The sequence below is a fragment of the Bos grunniens genome, chromosome 7 (assembly GCF_055505025.1).
Source record: "Bos grunniens cultivar Pamir isolate PY7600 chromosome 7, Bosgru_T2T1.0, whole genome shotgun sequence".
NCBI classification, from domain to species: Eukaryota; Metazoa; Chordata; class Mammalia; order Artiodactyla; family Bovidae; genus Bos; species Bos grunniens.
In genome coordinates, this window is record NC_141171.1 from 109,048,672 (window position 1) to 109,068,517 (window position 19,846).

A 19,846-nucleotide genomic window follows, 5' to 3' on the forward strand; every position below is an offset into this window, starting at 1 on the left:
TGCAGGGGCTGGTCCTTCAAGGGGGCAGGGGGCCTGCCAAGTGGGTCATGGCCAGAGACGGCGCGGCTGTGCCCGGCTCGGGAGTGAGGTCCCTTACGACCGAGCAGGGAGAGCCGCCTCTCAGGGGATCTGCCTCGTCTTGCAGAAGCCAGCCTGCAACGTGTAAGCGATCACAGGGCCCGGGGAGCAGACCCAGGGCCTCCTCTGACCTTACGTGAGATCCTGGGGCAGGCCGCTTTGGTGCTCTGGGTTTGTTCCTCCTCCTCGGCTGGAAGATTAGGTGCCTCCAGAAGGCTGGCTTCACGGTTGTACGGGGTCTTTGCCGTCCCTCAGAGCTCCATGGTTTGGCTGTGTTCTGCTTGGCTTGTTTGTTTTTAATATGTATTTACTTGGCCGCCCTGGGTCTTAGTTGCGGCCATAGATCTTCTGTCTTCGCTGTGGCGTGTGCGATCTGGTTCCTGACCAGGGAGAGAACCCGGCGCCCTGCCCTGGGAAAATTCTTGACGATATTTGAGTAAAGAGCCTGGCATTTTCACTTCGCGCCAAGCCCTGCAAATTATTCAGCTGGTCCTGTGGGCCAGGTCAGTGGCTCCCCAGGATCCCTGAGGCTGTTCTATGGACTAAGGGACCCAAAGCCTACAGGTGTGGAAACAGTGGGTTCACTGTGAACAGTATGGAAACAGCTGTGTTAAAAAAAAATCTCCAAGTCTTTAGTGTGCCGATGTGCTTTGTAGCCGTCCAGGAAAGGGGTGTGAGAGTCGTCTCCAAACTTCCTTGGCCACAAACCCCTTTCTTTGTTCAAAAGCATGTAGTATAACAAGTATCACATAGACTGATGCTGGGGGATGATGGCCTTGCTGTTTGCTGAGGTGTCTGTGAACTCTGTGACCTTTACCTTTTATTACAGCGAGTTTATGTGCAGAGTGGAGTTGGGGGGCGGGAAGGAAAGCCGCAGTTAAGAGTGAGGATGGTGCTACTTGCTGACCCAGGACTCTGCTACAAGGAAGACTTAGGCTCCTCCAGGCTCAAGCAAGCCCACACGGACCCCCTGGACCCCCGTTTTCCTCCTCTGAATCTTCGCTTATGTTGCTTTGTCTCCTTACACGCTCTGTGCTACTTCAATCCACTGATTCTTGTCGTTTCTTTTTCTAAAATGTATTCCAAATTTATCTACCCATCTCCCAGCTTCACCCTGCTATAAAGCACGCTACCCCAAAGAGACCGCCGCTGCAGTCTGCTTACCCCCCGAGCTCCAGCCCGTTCTCCACGCGGTGCTCCGTCCCGACTTTCTTTTCAAAGTGTAAACTGGCTTCACACCACCGCTTGGCTTGAAGCCCTTCAGAAGTCTTTCTACAGTTGGGAGAAAATCCAGATTCCTTCTCATGATCAATGCCTTGCAAGCCCACCTACTTGATCAATGCCTTGCAAGCCCACCTACTTCTCCAGCTCCTTCTCAAGCTGCCTGGCGCTTGAGTCCTTCTTGATAATCCCCAATTTTCTCTTTAAGAACTTTTCACTTGGGCCCACAGGATTTTGTTCATTCCAATCCCCACTTTTCAAATGGCTGGTTCTTCCTCGTGCCTCAGATCTCCACTGAAACTCTCGAAGACGTCCCCTGCCTTTTGCCAAAGCAGGACCCTGCCCTGCCCCCAGCGCCACCCAGCCTGGTGATGCAGTCAGCGCCTTCTGCTCTTCAGTCCCCATATCTGTAGCAAGCTGTAAGTAACCTGTTCACTGGCATGTTGTCTACTTGTTTGCAAGAACGCGGGAGCCTGAGGCCCGGGACTGCGTTCCTCTTGTGTCTCCAGTTCTCGGCACGTGCCTGGCACATGCTGTGCGTCCAGTAAATACTTTCTGACTGACTAATTCCTAAAGGTCTGTATCAAATGCTAGCTCCTTGTCCGCGGTGTCTTCTCCTCCCAAGCAGCGGGAACGTCTGCTTTGTCTGCAGTCCCTTAGCCCTCTCTCTGTTCTCCATTATCTCTCTCTCTGTTCTCCATTGTCTCTCTCTGTTCTCCATTATCTCTCTCTGTTCTCCATTATCTCTCTCTGTTCTCCATTATCTCTCTCTCTGTTCTCCATTATCTCTCTCTGTTCTCCATTATCTCTCTCTGTTCTCCATTATCTCTCTCTGTTCTCCGTTATCTCTCTCTGTTCTCCGTTATCTCTGTCTGTTCTCCATTATCTCTCTCTCTGTTCTCCATTATCTCTCTCTGTTCTCCATTATCTCTCTCTGTTCTCCATTATCTCTCTCCCTGTTCTCCATTATCTCTGTCTGTTCTCCATTATCTCTGTCTGTTCTCCATTATCTCTCTCTGTTCTCCATTATCTCTGTCTGTTCTCCATTATCTCTCTCTGTTCTCCATTATCTCTGTCTGTTCTCCATTATCTCTCTCTGTTCTCCATTATCTCTGTCTGTTCTCCATTATCTCTCTCTGTTCTCCATTATCTCTGTCTGTTCTCCATTATCTCTGTCTCTGTTCTCCATTATCTCTCTCTGTTCTCCATTATCTCTCTCTGTTCTCCATTATCTCTCTCTGTTCTCCATTATCTCTCTCTGTTCTCCATTATCTCTGTCTGTTCTCCATTATCTCTCTCTGTTCTCCATTATCTCTGTCTGTTCTCCATTATCTCTCTCTGTTCTCCATTATCTCTGTCTGTTCTCCATTATCTCTCTCTGTTCTCCATTATCTCTGTCTGTTCTCCATTATCTCTCTCTGTTCTCCATTATCTCTGTCTGTTCTCCATTATCTCTCTCTGTTCTCCATTATCTCTGTCTGTTCTCCATTATCTCTCTCTGTTCTCCATTATCTCTGTCTGTTCTCCATTATCTCTCTCTGTTCTCCATTATCTCTGTCTGTTCTCCATTATCTCTCTCTGTTCTCCATTATCTCTGTCTCTGTTCTCCATTATCTCTCTCTGTTCTCCATTATCTCTGTCTGTTCTCCATTATCTCTGTCTCTGTTCTCCATTATCTCTCTCTGTTCTCCATTATCTCTCTCTGTTCTCCATTATCTCTCTCTCTGTTCTCCATTATCTCTCTCTGTTCTCCATTATCTCTCTCTGTTCTCCATTATCTCTCTCTGTTCTCCATTATCTCTCTCTGTTCTCCATTATCTCTCTCTGTTCTCCATTATCTCTCTCTGTTCTCCATTATCTCTGTCTGTTCTCCATTATCTCTCTCTGTTCTCCATTATCTCTGTCTGTTCTCCATTATCTCTCTCTCTGTTCTCCATTATCTCTCTCTGTTCTCCATTATCTCTCTCTGTTCTCCATTATCTCTCTCTCTGTTCTCCATTATCTCTCTCTGTTCTCCATTATCTCTCTCTGTTCTCCATTATCTCTGTCTGTTCTCCATTATCTCTCTCTCTGTTCTCCATTATCTCTCTCTGTTCTCCATTATCTCTCTCTGTTCTCCATTATCTCTCTCTGTTCTCCATTATCTCTCTCTCTGTTCTCCATTATCTCTCTCTCTGTTCTCCATTATCTCTCTCTGTTCTCCATTATCTCTCTCTCTGTTCTCCATTATCTCTCTCTCTGTTCTCCATTATCTCTGTCTGTTCTCCATTATCTCTCTCTCTGTTCTCCATTATCTCTCTCTGTTCTCCATTATCTCTCTCTGTTCTCCATTATCTCTCTCTGTTCTCCATTATCTCTGTCTGTTCTCCATTATCTCTCTCTCTGTTCTCCATTATCTCTCTCTGTTCTCCATTATCTCTCTCTGTTCTCCATTATCTCTGTCTGTTCTCCATTATCTCTCTCTCTGTTCTCCATTATCTCTCTCTGTTCTCCATTATATCTCTCTCTGTTCTCCATTATCTCTCTCTCTGTTCTCCATTATCTCTCTCTGTTCTCCATTATCTCTGTCTGTTCTCCATTATCTCTCTCTCTGTTCTCCATTATCTCTCTCTCTGTTCTCCATTATCTCTCTCTGTTCTCCATTATCTCTCTCTGTTCTCCATTATCTCTGTCTGTTCTCCATTATCTCTCTCTGTTCTCCATTATCTCTGTCTGTTCTCCATTATCTCTCTCTGTTCTCCATTATCTCTCTCTGTTCTCCATTATCTCTGTCTGTTCTCCATTATCTCTCTCTGTTCTCCGTTATCTCTCTCTGTTCTCCATTATCTCTGTCTGTTCTCCGTTACAGCTCTCGCCTTTGCCTCTTAGCACTGTTGGCGGGGGTGGTTGCATCCTCCCAGATCCTCAGGTTCCTGTCGTGGTGTCTTAGTGATCTTCTTATACTCCCGTTGTGTCTGGCGCAGAATAGGTGCTCAATGAATGCTGATTGAATTGATTTGAATAATTGAAAGAACTTCCAATAGCAAAGGCAACTAAAAAAAATGTTAGAGAGGTTTATTTAAAAACGAAACCACGGTAAGCGCTGGACTCCTTGCCAACAATGGTCACGTTTCCTGGCTGTCCTAGAGGTCTTGGAGAGCAGCCTAAACACCAATCTCCACTGGTCTGAATCGGCCCCATTAAACGCTCCCCAGGCCTGTGAGACGGTGGATCGGGAGCCAATCTGGATGGCTGGGATTTCCCTCCTCCAGGCCCTCCCGGCCCAGGAACGGCCTGGCCGTGGAGGCTTTCAAGGAGGAGACTCCGCCGTGGCCGTGAGGGCTGGCCGGTGCTGATCCTTCCCGACCTTTCAGAAGTTTCTTCCGACTGAGGAGGAAGCCTGGGGGAGGAGGAATGCTTGGGCGGGACTGCAGCGAAGACTTAGGGCGAAAGGAAGGTCTCTGTCCCAGCCGGGACACTGGCCGGGAGCGACCTTACCACGCTGAGCTCCTTTCGTTGTATCTGTGACACAGTACACATCTCAGAGCGTTGCTGCAAGTGTTAACTAGGGTAATGCATGCCTGAAGTTTATATACTTTTAGTAGGTGGTTAATGCAGGTTAAGCTCCTTCCTCCCATCCCTCCCATGCCAGGTGTGAGCTCCACCTGGACTCTAGGACAGGCCAGCTCTTGCTGCACAGCAAGACTCTGTAGAAAGGAGGAGAGTGGGTGGTGTGTGTGTGTGTCCATGTGGCTCGTGAATGTACGTACGTCATATGAAGGAACATACATTTGCTAAGCGTTCGGATGTAGTAGGTGAACAGAGAAGTGATGCGTAATTAGCTCTGTTACTTCTGCCCCAGAAGAGAATGTGGTGGGAATCCTGATCTCAGTGTGGAGGCCGATGGCTTGCAGGGCCAGTGTCAGTTTGGGGGGAAGAAAAGTTCTGCGCTTTAAGGGGACAAACGAGTGACATTTTCATACACAAGCCGGAGGAGTAAGAATGAATTTAATCAGTGGCAGACTGACAGACAGCACAAAAAATTGGAATTTCGTGTTTAAATCCTGTCCAGTACCCAGAGTGGGGGATTTCTGTTGGTAGACGTGGGCGCCTCTCCAGGTCAGTCTCGGTTCTCGTGAGCAAGGGACGTGGCTTCTAAACGATTATCCGTGTTGGTTTTCCAGGGCTTCCACGACGAAGTGCTACAGACTAGGTGGTAAACCGCAGAGCTGTACTTGCTCGTGGCTCTGGAGGCCGCTGGGACGGCTCCTCCGGGGCTGTGAATGGACGGTCTGTCCCGGCTTCCTTCTTTGACTGGTAGCTGGCCGCCCTCTCCTGTGTCTTTGCCGCCCCCCCATCTCTCTGGACCTGTCTCCAGGGCCCCCGTCACGTTGGAGTAGGGCCCACCCTGTGTCCTCGCCTTACCTTGATTTCTCCTGTAAACATCCAGTCTCCAATTACGGTCACCTTCTGAGGCACCGGCGGTTAGGACTTCAACGTGTGAATTTGAGGTGGGGCTGGGGCTATTACTCAACTGAATTTCATGACAGTTCTGAAATTTGAAAGTGTCTGCCAAACGCTATGTTCCTACCTCAGCAAAAGAGGGGCCGGATGATATTAAGATGGTGACGTCTGCATCCCTGACAGTCAGTTCTGGACCAAGGTTTGGGAACTAGGTTACTTGGATACAGAATGTTTCTAGCAGGAGCTCACCTAAGGTCCAGGATGTACTGGAAACGGTACGATTAATTGCTCCGTGTAACCGTGATGTGACCATTCACCTGTGGGCCAGGTGAAGCCAGTGGAAGAGGCCCATCAAGTCATGCATTTGCTGGAGAATTAGCCCCAGGACAGCCTGACTTCAGTTTTCAGGGAAGGTAGCTTCTGGGTCATAATCTGTGCGCCTTCTGTATCCGACGCAATACCCATGTTCTTTCATTATAAATGGGCAGGAGAGCTCAAAAGAAAATGAGAACTGAAGAACAGACAAACCCGAGGCTCTCAGAGGCTTGTATGTGTGTGTACAGGAATAGTGGCTGACGGCGAGGCATCTTTGTCACGGGGACAGCCGTCATGTAAAATAGCTTGTCTCTAAGGTTTTCTTTAACCGACTTATTTTAAACTGAGTTCTATAAGCATGATGTCTTTTTGCGTTTCTTTTCTAATTATAAGCTATAGAAAATAATACATACATTGGTTTTGCTGTTGATGAAAGCTTATTTTTAAAAGACAATAATGAAGAAGGAGATTCATAGGGCGAAATGGCCATCTGCCCTGACATTCAGCACCATCCAGGCAAACACAGCAGAAGGCTAGAAGTCGAATGCAACGAGTTCCAGGAGGTTAGTATTTCCGAGACTGCTCCCCAGCTGTTCGTTTCCTCGCTGCTGTAAGCCCCTGACAGTTCCTTCAGTGGCACGGTGGCACTAGGGCCATTTATGCGATGAAATAGCGGAATTCATCGGAATGGAGACACACAGTCCTCGAGTGGAGACGCAAGCTGATAATGGGGAGAGCACATTTTTCCACATTTTCCACAGAGGCACATTTTCCACTGGCTGGGTGTGGGTACAGCAGAATGTCAGAATGTGTTTAGTAGAGGGTTTTAGTCCTCTTTCAGCACTTGAGCAGCTCACTTCATGTAAAGACAGGACTGGGCCCTTTAAGATCTTCCCTGAGCCTAACGAATGGATTTGAACAGGCTTATAAAAATGGCTGCAAATATTTTTCTTTGCCTGTTTCAGAGCATGCTAATCAGAAAGGCTCTTTGAAAACAATATTTTTATCTGTAGCTCAAATTCATCCATACCCATTAGCTGCTCAATTAGGCGAAACAGACTTTTAGTTGCATGCCAGGGGCTTAATTTAATTTGCCTGGGATAAGCAGTTGGCCATAACTGTGAAACCCTGTGTTTTTTTAGAAATTAAACCAGAGTAGTGAAGCAAAAGCTCTTGACATGCCGTGTGGAAGCTGAAGTCCGCCGTCGTTTAGATTGTGTGGAAATTCAAAGCGATTTGGTAGGCGGTATGCAGGTGTGTTAGTCACATCTTCCTGCTCCTGTTCGCTTTCCAGTTTCTGCTTGTTTTTGTTTTTTTTCCACTCTAGTCCTGTAGTTTCTAAAGCAGAACAACGCGAGTGGCACCTGTTGGGAAAGACAAAAGAAGCTTTTTATTTGGCTGTGGCAGGATGGGTGTTTAGTTCAAGCAAGAGCAAAATGAAAGTTGTCTTTATAAATCCATAGCCTAATGGAATTTTCTCAGATTCAAAATGTAAATTCTGTGAAATCCCTTTTCATTCATCATCTAATGTACCGAAGTGTTTCTAGATAGTGAAACACATTTAGTCTTAATGCTAAAAGGAAAAAAAAAAAATAACCGTGCAAGAAACTGGTCCTTTGTTTTTATCATTTAAAGCATCCAAACTACCCAGTCCTATAAAGAGGAAAGTTAGAAGGCGGATTCCTTCTGCATTAAAATAAGTGTGTTTAGGTGTGAAGTGCAGCCTGGGAAAACGGGGGAATCCATAGCGGAGTCTGCTTGGATTGCGTCGCCAACCACCCACCACGGGGGAAGCTGGAAGGCCCAGGTGGGGCTGCGGGGGCCCAGGCGGGCTCCTCCTGTGGCCCGATCCTGATGCTGGGCTTGGATCTTATGCTGATAATAGAGCCTGACTTCAGACAGGTCACCTGACCACCTATCTCAGTTTCCCGGTATGTGAAAAGTGGAAATACACACACACACACACATACATACATATATATGTGTGTGTATATCCCCCAGGATTTTCATTTTCAAAGGAAAGGTAAAAGTGATTAATCCGTATTTCAGAGCAGGAGTCCAAGTAAGAGCTGCAAGGTGAAGGAGAAAGAGAAGCGGGTTCAGAGACGGGTGGACCGTGAGAGCAGGGCCGTGTACCGGACTAGACCGAGGATGAGCAGGAGGAAGGGCCTGGGGCGTCTGAGCTCGGGAGGCGGCGTGGGGGCGGCAAGCAGGGAGCAGACCCCGGACCCTCACCCCCGTGCGGGGCGCGCCGCCACTGCTGACGGTGCAGACGGCTCAGAAGCCTGCGGGCGGGGGCCAGGAGGGGGTCGGGGCGGGTAACTGTGCGGATGACCGCGTCCCTGGCCAAGCCTGCTGGGCGGGCCCGTTCCGTGCAGGGGCTGAGTGCAGAGGGCTAATTGAAGAGACAGTGTAGAAGCCGCAACCACACCTGCTGTCCAGTGCCCAGCGCCGCTCGGCGAGCTGAGTGCACCCGACGGGGAGGAGGACCCGGGGGACGTCCACCCCGGGCGGGAAGCCTCCCGGTGAGTCTCAGTTGACGATTTACTGGCTTAGTCGCCGTCCAGGGACAGAGTGCTCACAGGTGAGCTGCCAAACTGAGTAAACCTGAGTTATGCTAAGAAATGAACCAAAGATGGACTTCAGGCAACTTTCTGGAAAAACACAGTCTGGTGATCAGATCCCCTGGACTGTGAAATAGCCTTTCAGTGGGAAGGGGAAGGGTGCACTCACTGAAGATACTTAAAGCAAGAGTAGCAAAAGCATCTGTTAGAATCTCATCCACGACGGAAAATTCCAGACCTGTCAAGAGCTGAGTGAGCTGCTGTCTGGGAGCTCTCACACCTCTCATGAGAGCATTTCACACCTGATGCTAAAAAGTTGTGGTCAAATTCCTGAACATTTTCACAAGCACATCTACGACTGGGACCCGTGTGACTTGACAGTCATTCCCGTGATCTCTGGGATTCAGTGCCAGCTGCGGAATTTCCAGCAGATGTGGCAAAACAGCAAAGAGCACCTTTCAGATTCATATCCTCTTTACCTCTCACTCTGGTCTTATCCTTGAGACAATCTGAGCATATTTTCTTAAAGGACAAGTTAGGTGGTGGTAGGGATGTAAAAAAAGGAAAAAGAAAGTAATCTGTTTAAAAGAGAAAGCTTCCAACCTCCTAATTATACTGAGGCGAGAAGGATCGCAAACACCTGGGTTTCGGTACTATAGGTGGTCTGACCATCACGGGACTGTGCCCGACCCACAGCAACTGTGTGCTGTTAATTATGCATTTGAGTTTTGGTCCCAGCCAGTGTGTGACTGCAGACCATCTTCCTGCTGCTGTCTGGTATGTTTCTGGTCCATTCCCTGTCTATTTGCTAGCAGAACACACTATATCCTTGATAAGCCCGCCATTTGAGAAGAAATACATCTGGAGGAACTGGCAGAAGAGAAGGGGGAGGGGGGCTCCCTTGATAAGTCAGAACAGCCACCTGTCAGCTCTGAGTCTCTGGGCCAGGCTGGTTGGGGAACAGAAGGGTGCAGATCAAAGCTAAGAAACATGCGTCTCGAATTCGTTAAAAGATGACCTTACGTGATTTCCACAAGATGCTAAGCCAGTGGCTTTGACTCATCCTCCCAAGAGTGGCATTTCCACTGCGTCACTGATGCACGTGCTGTGGGAAAAGCAGGAAGAGCCGGGGGTGGGGCCTCAGAGTTCAGAGCCCGAGTCCTGCTCTGATACTGAGAGTCGCTGCTTGACTTCAGACACGTGGCTTAACTATGTTGTCTCAGTTTCCTAGTAAAGAGGAAATAAATAATCCTTATCTTTCATATGTATCTCACAGGGTTGCTTTTTTTAAAGGAGAAAAAAATGGAAGCAATTAGTATATTTATTTGGAGAAAAAAGCACTTAGATTAGAAAAATTTGTCCTATCAAAGCTAACTCCTCGATTCATTTAGAAACTGGAGCTGATCCTCTTTTAATTAAACTCCAGCAATTCTTCATTTTCCATCCTGTATTGTCTTAGTTCAGGTTGTTACAAGAAAAATACCATAGACTGGGTGACTTTTTAAAAAATCATTTATTTTTAATCGAAGGATAATTGCTTTACAGTGTTATGTTGGTTTCTACCAACGTCGACAGGGATCAGCCTTAGGTTGCCGCATGGCCCCTCCCACTTGAAATCCCTCCCACCTCCCTTCCCGTCCCACCCCGCTGGGTTGTTACCAAGCTCCCGGTTGAGTTCCCTGATAGACTGGGTGACTTTAACAACAGGAATTTGCTTCTCACAGTGTGAGGGCTAACCCAGGTGTGGCAGATTCATTTCTTGGAGAGAGCCCTTCTCCCGGTTTGCAGATAGACGCCTTCTTGCTGTATCTCACATGGTGGAGAGACATCAATACTCTGCGTCTCTTACTCAGTTCAGCCGCTCAGTCGTGTCCGACTCTTTGCGACCCCATGGACTGCAGCACGCCAGGCCTCCCTGTCCATCACCAGCTCGCGGAGTTTACTCGTAGTGTCTCTTATTATAAGGGCCCTAATCCTCTTCATGAGTGTTCTGCCCTTATAATTAATCACAACCCAGAGGGTCCACCTCCAAATACCATCACACTAGGGATTAGGGCTTCAGCTTATGATGTTGGGGAGACAGAAACATTCAGCTCCTATGGTATATAGTTCATTTTCTTTTCTCTACTGGATAGTATAAAAATACTCTTAATAATTCCGATCTTAAAACAAGCCACAAGGAAAAAAAGCTTGACCCCAAGTCTCAGGTCTTCCTTCACCTGCAGCCTGTTTTCACCGCTCCTCTGGATGAAGAAGCTCGAATACAGCCGGCTGTCCTCGGCCCCCGCTGCTGGTCTCTGGCTCCCTTTCCAGCTCACCCCACTGAGTTTTGCTCCCGCTGCTCCTGGTCAGGTCCCCAGTCCCTGCCCTGTTGCCAACTCTAGTGACCACCTTACACTTCTCCTCTTTAGTGAACTCTCAGCATGATTTGACACAAATTTTACTGCTTATTTTTGAAACACACTTCACTTCTAGACAATTTTCTGATCTTCATTCTGTATCCTCAACTGCTTCTCAGCCTTCCCGGCTGGACCCACCTCTTCTTTCTGACCATATCTGTGGTACACTGGAGCTCCTAGCTCAGGGCTCTGCCTTCTCTATATCCTAAGATGATTCCATCTAGTTTCATGTCTTTAGATGTCATGTACATCCTACATCTCCAGCCTCATCCCCTCCTCTGAACTGCAAAATCACAGCCTTGTTGAAATCTCCAGTGTCCAATAAATTTCTCAAACTTAGCATGTACCAAAAATCTACTCAGATGTTGAGGTCAAATATTAGGAGCCATCTTTTAATCCTTTGTTGACTTGATATCCTAGATTGTATCCATTTAAAAGTCCTCTGTTTTTCAAGTTATACCTCAAATCTAACTACTCTTCAATTTTGAGATTACTATTCTATTGCGTCACCATCGTCCGTCATTTGGACTCACAAAAGCATCCTTATGACTCATCTTGCTTCTGCCTGAAACTGCCTCAAATCTAATCTCCGCCCAGCAGCCTCAATGGTATTTTTAAAATCTAAGTCCGATCTTGTCACTTGTCATTTGAAATTCTCCACTATGTTCCTATCATAGTCGTGTTGTGCCCGACTCTGTGCGACCCCCTGGACTGCAGCCCGCCAGGCTCCTCTGTCCACAGGATTCTCTAGGCAAGACTACTGGAGTGGGCTGCCATTTTCTCCTCCAGGGATCTTCCCAACCCAGGGATCGAACCTGCGTCTCCTGCATTGATAGGTGGATTCTTTACCACTGGGCCACCTGGAAAGTCCCATGTTCTTATCACACCTATGATACAATCAAAACTTTTATCATGTCCAACAAGTTCCATATACGTTGGCTTTGACCTGTTTCTCTAATCTAATTTTCTATTTTTGTCCTTATTATGTACTCTGTTGGGGTTATAGGATCTTTCTTAGGTTCTTTGAACGTGCCAGGCTTATCTACTCCTCAGGATTCTTGGAGTTACTCTTCCCTGTCTGAGGAGTCTCTTCTAGATCTTTGGAAGAGTTTGCATAAGGACTCCTTCCCTACCCATCAAACCTAAAATAGTCTTTGCCCCACCACTGTTTCACCACGGTCCCTCAATCTGATTATATTTTCTTCAGAGCATTTATTGGTATCTGAAGATACATCTTTTATTGCTTTTACTTTCTTTTCTCAGTATTTCCAAATAAACATAAATTTCCAATAGGCAAGGACCTAAAGTTTACTGTTGGATCTTCAGTGCCCAAAGAAGCCCAGCCTGTAATAGGTATTCTTCTCTGGTCTGAATATCTGTGTTTTCCCCAAATTCAATTACTCATATCCTAAACCCCAAAGGTGATAGTAAGTAGCAGTTGGTTGGGAAGTGATTAGGTCATGAAGGTGGAGTTCTCATAAATGAGATTAGTGTTCTTTTAAAAAACTATTTTATTTTAGAATATGGTTGATTTACAGTGTGGTGTTAGTTTCAGGTATACAGCAAAGTGATTCAGCTACACAGATTCTTTTTTTTTTTTTTCCAGATTCTTTTCCCATATGGGTTATTACAGAATGTTGAGTAGAGTTCCCTGGGCTATACAGTAGGTTGATTATCTATTTTATATATTCTAGTGGATATATGTTTATCAAAAAACCCTAATTTATTCATCCCCCACCTTTTCCCTTTGGTATCCATACGTTTGTTTCCGGAGTCTATGAGCCTGTTTCTGTCTTGTAAATACATTCATTTGCATTATTTTTTAGATTCTACCTACAAGTGATATCATGTGGCATTTGTCTTTCTGTCTGACTGACTTCACTCAGTAGCATAATGTCTGGGTCCATCCACGTTGTTGCAAATGGTGTTCTTGCATCTTTTTACGCCTGAGTAACGCCCACGGCGTTCAGTGCACCGCACCTCCTTTACCCATTCCTCTGCTGACGGGCGTCTAGGTCGCTTCCATGTCTTGGCTGTTGTAAATAGTGCTGTGGTGAACAGCAGGCTGCGTGCATCCTTTCAAACCATCATTTTCTCTGGATATATGCCCAGGAGTGGATTTGCAGGATTGCATGGTAATTCTATTTTTAGTTTTTAAAGGAACATCTGTACTGTTCTTGGAGAAGGCAATGGCAATCCACTCCAGGATTCTTGCCCAGAGAATCCCGTGGACAGAGGAGCCTGTCACAGGTGGGCTACAGTCCATGGGTCACAGAGTCGGACACGACTGAGAGACTGAGCGTGCTCGCACACCTCACTGTTCTCCGTAGTGGTTGTGCCAGTTTACATCGGGAGAGTAGTGTTCTTGTAAAAGAGGTCCCACGGGGCTCCCCCACTCTGTGTGAGGGCGTCACCCAGAGGCGCTGGCTGTGCAGCAGGAGGAGGGCCTAACCAGAAGGTAACCATGCCAGCTCCCCATCTTGGTCCTCCCGGCCTCCAGAACCACCAGCCATAAATTTCTAGTGTTTATATAGGCTACCTAGCCTGGGCTCTTCTGTTACAGAAGCTTGAATAGATTAAGACATGCCACACAGTGATTTTTTTGCATCAATTAGTTCACTACACCTTTTAAATTTCTTTCAAAATCAGTTTGCTGTGTTTAACTCTTGATGCATCAAGAGACCAGGTCTTGTTTACGGGATCAGAAGACATCTGCTGTGTTGGCTAACTGCTGTGTGCTCCTCTTGATTCTCATCATGATGGTGGGTGGCAGTTTATTTAGTGACTGACTCTTTATACCTTCTGTGTTTTTTTCTCCCTAAGCAGTCCTAGATACGTCAGTGTATCATAGATCGCAAGGGAAATTTACCAGTTGGATCTGCTTTGAAATTGGCTTTTTGGTGAAGCTATTAAAAAAAAAAACCCAACTGGGTCCTTCTTGTTTGGTTGCTTTCCCGAAGCCCAGATGCGTCAGCTTGAAGACTGTGGTTTGAAGCAACTGGACTTGAGAATGGAGAATGAGCTGGCCAGATAGGAAGCCAGATCAGGGTGGTTCTGGCACAATGGAGAGAGAAGAACGGATCCCGTGGGCACAGACCCAGGTGCCACCTCCAGGCACAGCAGAGGGGCCAGGGCCTGGGAGGCGGGAGGCTACTGACGGCCCAGGGCAAGGAGAGGCGGGTGAGCGTAGGGTTGAGGCGTGTAAGCAGATGCTAATGTGCAGGGTAGAGGGCGTAGTGATAAAGGAGAGACAAGCTCCCACTCAGTGAGTCCTTCAGATAATTCTTTCTTGAGCGCTAACCAACTCTTCATTCAACTGAATTGATTTTTTAGGAATTTATTAAGTGCCCACGTTTGGCAGTCTTTCTGATAGCTGAAATATCTGTTTTATATCTCAGAGTGCTCACAGTGTGATGTGTTATTTGTCCTCAGTAAACCTGTGGACAGAAGTCTTTGTTAAACCAAACAGATTTGGTTTCATTTTGGAAAGATAAAGGTCAGGGGACTCAAGGAAGGCTCGAGCAGTTAAGGTCAGGGGATGAAACGAAGGGCCAGCAAAGAGGAGACTTGAGGAGGTGAGGTCCCTCCTTGAGAATAAAGGGTTGTCGCTTTGTTCATGATGATTTCAGTATTTATCAGAGGCCTCATCCATGTAACTGGTGCTTCAAAGTCAAAAGACATTTCTCCCTTCCCTCTTTGGCTCACGTAGGCACGGGAGTCTGCGCTATGGGAGAGGAAAGCTTGAAGTCAGATAGAGAGGCACATTATTTCCCGGGGTGTCTGAAAACGTTATACAGGGGGTTTTGAATGTAGGCAAACGTTTATAAAAGCTGTCCTTACCTTCTTCACGCATCTCGTTTCCACTAGGACTGTGTGGAGAAGTGTGTGTGACATTCTGTTTGACGTAAAACCAGCACGTGTCCCAAGGAAATCAGCAGCAGCCGTTTGAAACAGCAGACTGTATCCCTAATACGGCGGTGAAGCGGGAGGAGTTGCGGGCACGCCTGCGCTCCAGAGCACCGCGCCGGGGCGGTGCGTGACGCCGCGGCCGGCGGGGCCCGCGTCGGCGAGGGCCGGGGGCCTTCAACGGGGCAGCTGATCTCCGTGGGGAACTTTGGTGTCGCCTCGGCCGTGGCACCGCCTCTCCGTCTGAGATGGGCCCGTCTGCATCGGAAACTCATATTTCCGTGGTTGAAGCGTTCACCCAGAATCCCGGGGACTTCTCTACACGGACCAGAGATGCGGTTTAAATCGTTTGTCCCCTTCAACAACACTCACTCCAGCTTTCTGAAAAACATCCTGTACCTTCGTCCCTCTGAGAGTTCATGCTATAATATGGTGGGCTAATCGTATTATCCGGCGTCCCTAAGAAGGTTCAGTTCTGTGAAATATGGATTGTTTTCATCTTAGCACAGAGCCAGGCACACTTTCAGTCTCCTGAGTCGCCTGCCGCTGGTTGGGGCTCCTTCGGCAACTCGCGGGGCGCTGTTTGGGGCTTGCATGTCAGGCCTCAGAGAGCAGAGTGGGCACTCCACCTCCAGCGCCTCACCCGCTCCTCTAACAAGGCGGCCCCTGCCGCAAGGCTGCACCCCAGACCTCACCGGGCGCAACCTCCCGCGGCTTCAGAGGGCGCGTCTCGGGGCTTGGGGTGGGCCTGACCCAGGCGCGGACTCCTCCTGGGAGCCTCTCTCGCCCTGTTTTGCAGGCTTGCCGAGAGGCTTGCTCTTTACGTGACTGAAGCTGTCCCCGTTCTCTTGCCTAATGGCTCCCTCCCTGCGGACAGTCCGGGAAATAATGCACCTTCCAACTGACTTCAGGTTTCCTGGTTCATTATATGCGCTCCCATGCATCACTGAGTGCTGTATTATAAGTCTCTGTGACCCCCCTACCCATCAGGCTGGGACCTTCAAAAACCAGAAAACAACGAGGGTTGGCACGATGCAGAGAAGCTGGGACCTTGTGTGCTGTCGGCGGCCGTGTCAGACGGGGTAGTTCCGGGTGAAGGAGGATGGCTGTTCCTCAGGTATCAAGAGGAGAATCAGTTTGTGATCTAATAACTTCACTTCTGGAAACATATACCCCAAGAATTGAAAGTAGGATCTGGAAGAGATACCTGTATGCCCATACTCATTGCAGTATTATTCCATTATACTTGAATATTATATTATAATATAATAATATATAAGATAATGTAAATATAATAATAAAATTATATTATAATTACATTATTCTATTTAGCTATTATACAATAGCTAAAAATGGAAAAATCCAAGTGCCCATCAACAAATGAATGAATATACAAAATGTGGTGTGTATACTCAATGTAATATGCTGCAGCGTGGCTCAATCAATAACCTCAGATACGCAGATGATGACACCCTTCCGGCAGAAAGAGAAGAGGAACTAAAGAGGCACTTGATGAAAGTGAAAGTGGAGAGTGAAAAAGCTGGCTTAAAACTCAACATTCAGAAAACAAGGAACATGCCATCCAGTCCCATCACTTCATGGTAAATAGATGGGGAAACAGTGTCAGACTTTATTTTTCTGGGCTCCAAAATCACTACAGATGGTGACTGCAGCCATGAAATTAAAAGACACTTACTCCTTGGAAGAAAAGTTATGACCAACCTAGATAGCATATTCAAAAGCAGAGACATTACTTTGCTAACAAAGGTTCGTCTAGTCAAGGCTATGGTTTTTCCAGTGGTCATGTGTGGATGTGAGAGTTGGACTGTGAAGAAAGCTGAGCCCTGAAGAATTGATGCTTTTGAACTGTGCTGTTGGAGAAGACTCTTGAGAGTCCCTTGGACTGCAAGGAAATCCAACCAGTCCATTTTGAAGGAGATCAGCCCTGGGATTTCTTTGGAAGGATTGATGCTAAAGCTGAAACTCCAGTACTTTGGCCACCTCATGTGAAGAGTTGACTCATTGGAAAAGACTCTGATGCTGGGAGGGATTGGGGGCAGAAGGAGAAGGGGATGACCGAGGATGAGATGGCTGGATGGCATCACTGACTCGATGGATGTGAGTCTGAGTGAACTCCGGGAGTTGGTGATAGACAGGGAGGCCTGGCATGCTGCAATTCATGGGATCTCAAAGAGTCGGACAGGACTGATCGACTTCACTTTCAGTTTCCACTTTCATGCATTGGAGAAGGAAATGGCAACCCACTCCAGTGTTCTTGCCTGGAGAATCCCAGGGACGGCGGAGCCTGGTGGGCTGCTGTCTATGGGGTCGCACAGGGTCAGACAAGACTGAAGCGACTTAGAAACAGCAGCAGCAGAAGTAAGAAAAGATTTTTTAAAAAAGACCCCTATGACCAATCTGATTATCTCAGGGAACTGCTAGAATTGAACTGATGCCCCACCTTCTCAGAGTGTCACACCTACTGACTTTGAACTGACCGTGGCTGGCCCACTGTCCTTATGTGCGGCTCCAGACTGGGGACAGAGCCTCCCTGAGCTCCCTCACCCCGCCACTGATGGGCCTGAGGGCCCCCCGACACTCTGGGCCAGGGCTTTGCGCATCCCTCCATTGGCCATATATCCCCCCAAGGAGTTACTGGCAGGCATCGGTCTCTGTCACTTGGATCAGAGTTTTCCCGGCTGCAGGGAAGAGTAAAGTGTTCAGCGATCAGCTGCGCTGGTGGCTGTTCTCTGACGTGCTGGTGTGGCACCAGATGAAATGCTCGCAAGGCTCAAACCTCTCAAGCTGTGGACAGAATTTGAAAAACAAAATCACATATTTATTTTAGAACACTTACTGTTAAAAAGACAGGAGGAAAGCTCGCCAGTTTCATTGCCTCTTGAAAGCCTTACAGATAGGTGCAAACCATACCCACCTTCAAGGCACAGCTCAAATGCCAAACCGTCCTCTGAGTCCAAAATGATCAATAACTTCCCCTTTTGAATTCCCAAAGAATTTTTTCTGAAGCTCTCTTGAGACATTTTTACTTTTATCCTGGAATACAGTTATCGACGCTTATCTGTCTTCCGTATAGGCTCTGTACTATAAGCTATCTTACTGTGGAGTGTCCCACAATGCTTGTGCATGCATGATGCATATTTGCGGAATAGAAAACACAGAACTCTTTGAAAGAGTTATGCTAACTCTGCAAAAAAAAAAAAAAAAAAGAATTGAGAATGGCAAAGTTTCTAGCCCTGTAGCTCCTGGTTGGTGCAGATGTCTTTGGACAAGGGCTGTTTCTGGTTCTTCCAGCTCAGCCTCCCTGGGCAGCTGTGACTTGCGGGAAGCCTGACTGCAAGTGTGAAGCTGTTAATGAGACAAAAGCTGATTTTGCCCACAGAACCAGGCCACCATGGGATCTAATTAACAAGCGTGGTCTTGACCAACATGTGAGAATTAGGGTGCACGTGTGTGCTAACATTGCCAGGGAGGCCTTTGGAAGGAGAGAGAGGCCACACCAAGTGGCAAAAGCCGTGGTTTTGGTGGCGCACGGGCGGGGAGCTGCGTCCGGCCTAGGAGAACTAGACCAAGCTCCTCACGTGAGCAGCAAAGGACGCGCCTGCCGGCCTACAGAACACGCTCTGTCTGCGCTGTGCTCCGGCTGACTCCTGCTGAAGGTCAGAGGAAGGACGGACTGCAGATGAAGGGAACAGAGATTGTTACCAACGCTGCTACCTGACCCCGGGAAGCTCATTTCTATTCAGAATCATCTTCACAGAAGAACTTAAAACACACAATAAAATCAACGGAAGCCTCGTCCAGAGTGCTCTTTCTCTGAGAAAGTGGTCTCAACAAACCCTTCATGGAGCACTCCGCCGAGCAGGGGGTTCTTGGTCTTCTCTCCTCGAAACTAACGGGTCCTGCTCCCCCTGAACTCTTGGAATCAGCCTCCTCACCCCACCCTTTTACCTAGATTCTCAAGTTATTTTTCAGTGCCTACCAAAACAGTGAACATGGAAACCATGGTGTTTATGCCTTCTGGTTTACTGTGTAATCTGGGGGCTTCCCAGGTGGTCAAAAAACTCATGCTGATGCAGGAGGCGGAAGAGCTGCAGGTTCGATCCTTGGGTCAGGAAGATCCCCTGGAGAAGGCTATAGCAACCCACTCCAGTATCCTTGCCTGGAGAATCCCATGGCCAGAGGAGCCTGGTGGGCTAGAGTCCATCGGGTTGCAAAGAGTCAGATGCGACTGAACTGACTTAGCAGCAGGCACTGCGTAATCTTGAACAACCGAGGAGTATATGGGTGAACCCCCAAAGCTGGCCGCTCTGAAGACCCCTGCTCTGTGGCCTCCGTATGCCCCCTTTATGAGCTAATGGGTGGGACTTACACAGGTACAATTTTCATTATTATTCAATGTTGGGTGGCAATAATAAGCAAAGTACAGAACATATATTTAAGTACATTTCTGCCCATTGGGATGTGCAGGGTAAATGCCAAGCAAGAGGGAATGAGGAAAGGCAGGGCTTAGTGGAGGAAGACCAGCTCTGGTACCCCCAGTACCCTCTCTGCAGAGAACCCGGGAGACAACAGCTTCCTTCCCGTGGTCTCTTCCACGCCCCCCCACCCACCAACCCAGCCCCTCTTTCGCTCCCACATCAGAAGTGCGTGTGGACTTGAGGGCTGGCTCTGTCTCTTCGGAATTCCCGAGCCCTCTGTTTTGAAAGGTTCTTGGGCTTTTCTACCAGAGATACTACCTTACCCTACAGTAAGCTCCCCCGGTTGAGGGTGGAGACACTGATGTTTGAATGCAGTGTCACCTGAGTAGAAACTGCTTGTGTGCTAGTTCAGAGCTAGAGAAGTGTGCCCAGGTATGTCCTGGACCTCACGTGTGACGTCTTGGCTTTCTCTGTGGAAAAT

The 19,846-nt window shown here is 47.7% G+C and overlaps 1 long non-coding RNA gene across 1 annotated transcript; it reads right to left on the reverse strand.

Moving 5' to 3' along the window:
• Positions 1-5,268: 5,268 nt before the first annotated feature.
• On the reverse strand, positions 5,269-9,850 carry LOC147370097 (uncharacterized). Its single transcript, XR_015168407.1, has 2 exons — positions 9,645-9,850; positions 5,269-7,421 (listed from the first exon to the last, which is right to left on the reverse strand). It is a non-coding gene; the product is annotated as an uncharacterized LOC147370097 (long non-coding RNA).
• Between the last annotated feature and the right edge of the window lie 9,996 nt (positions 9,851-19,846).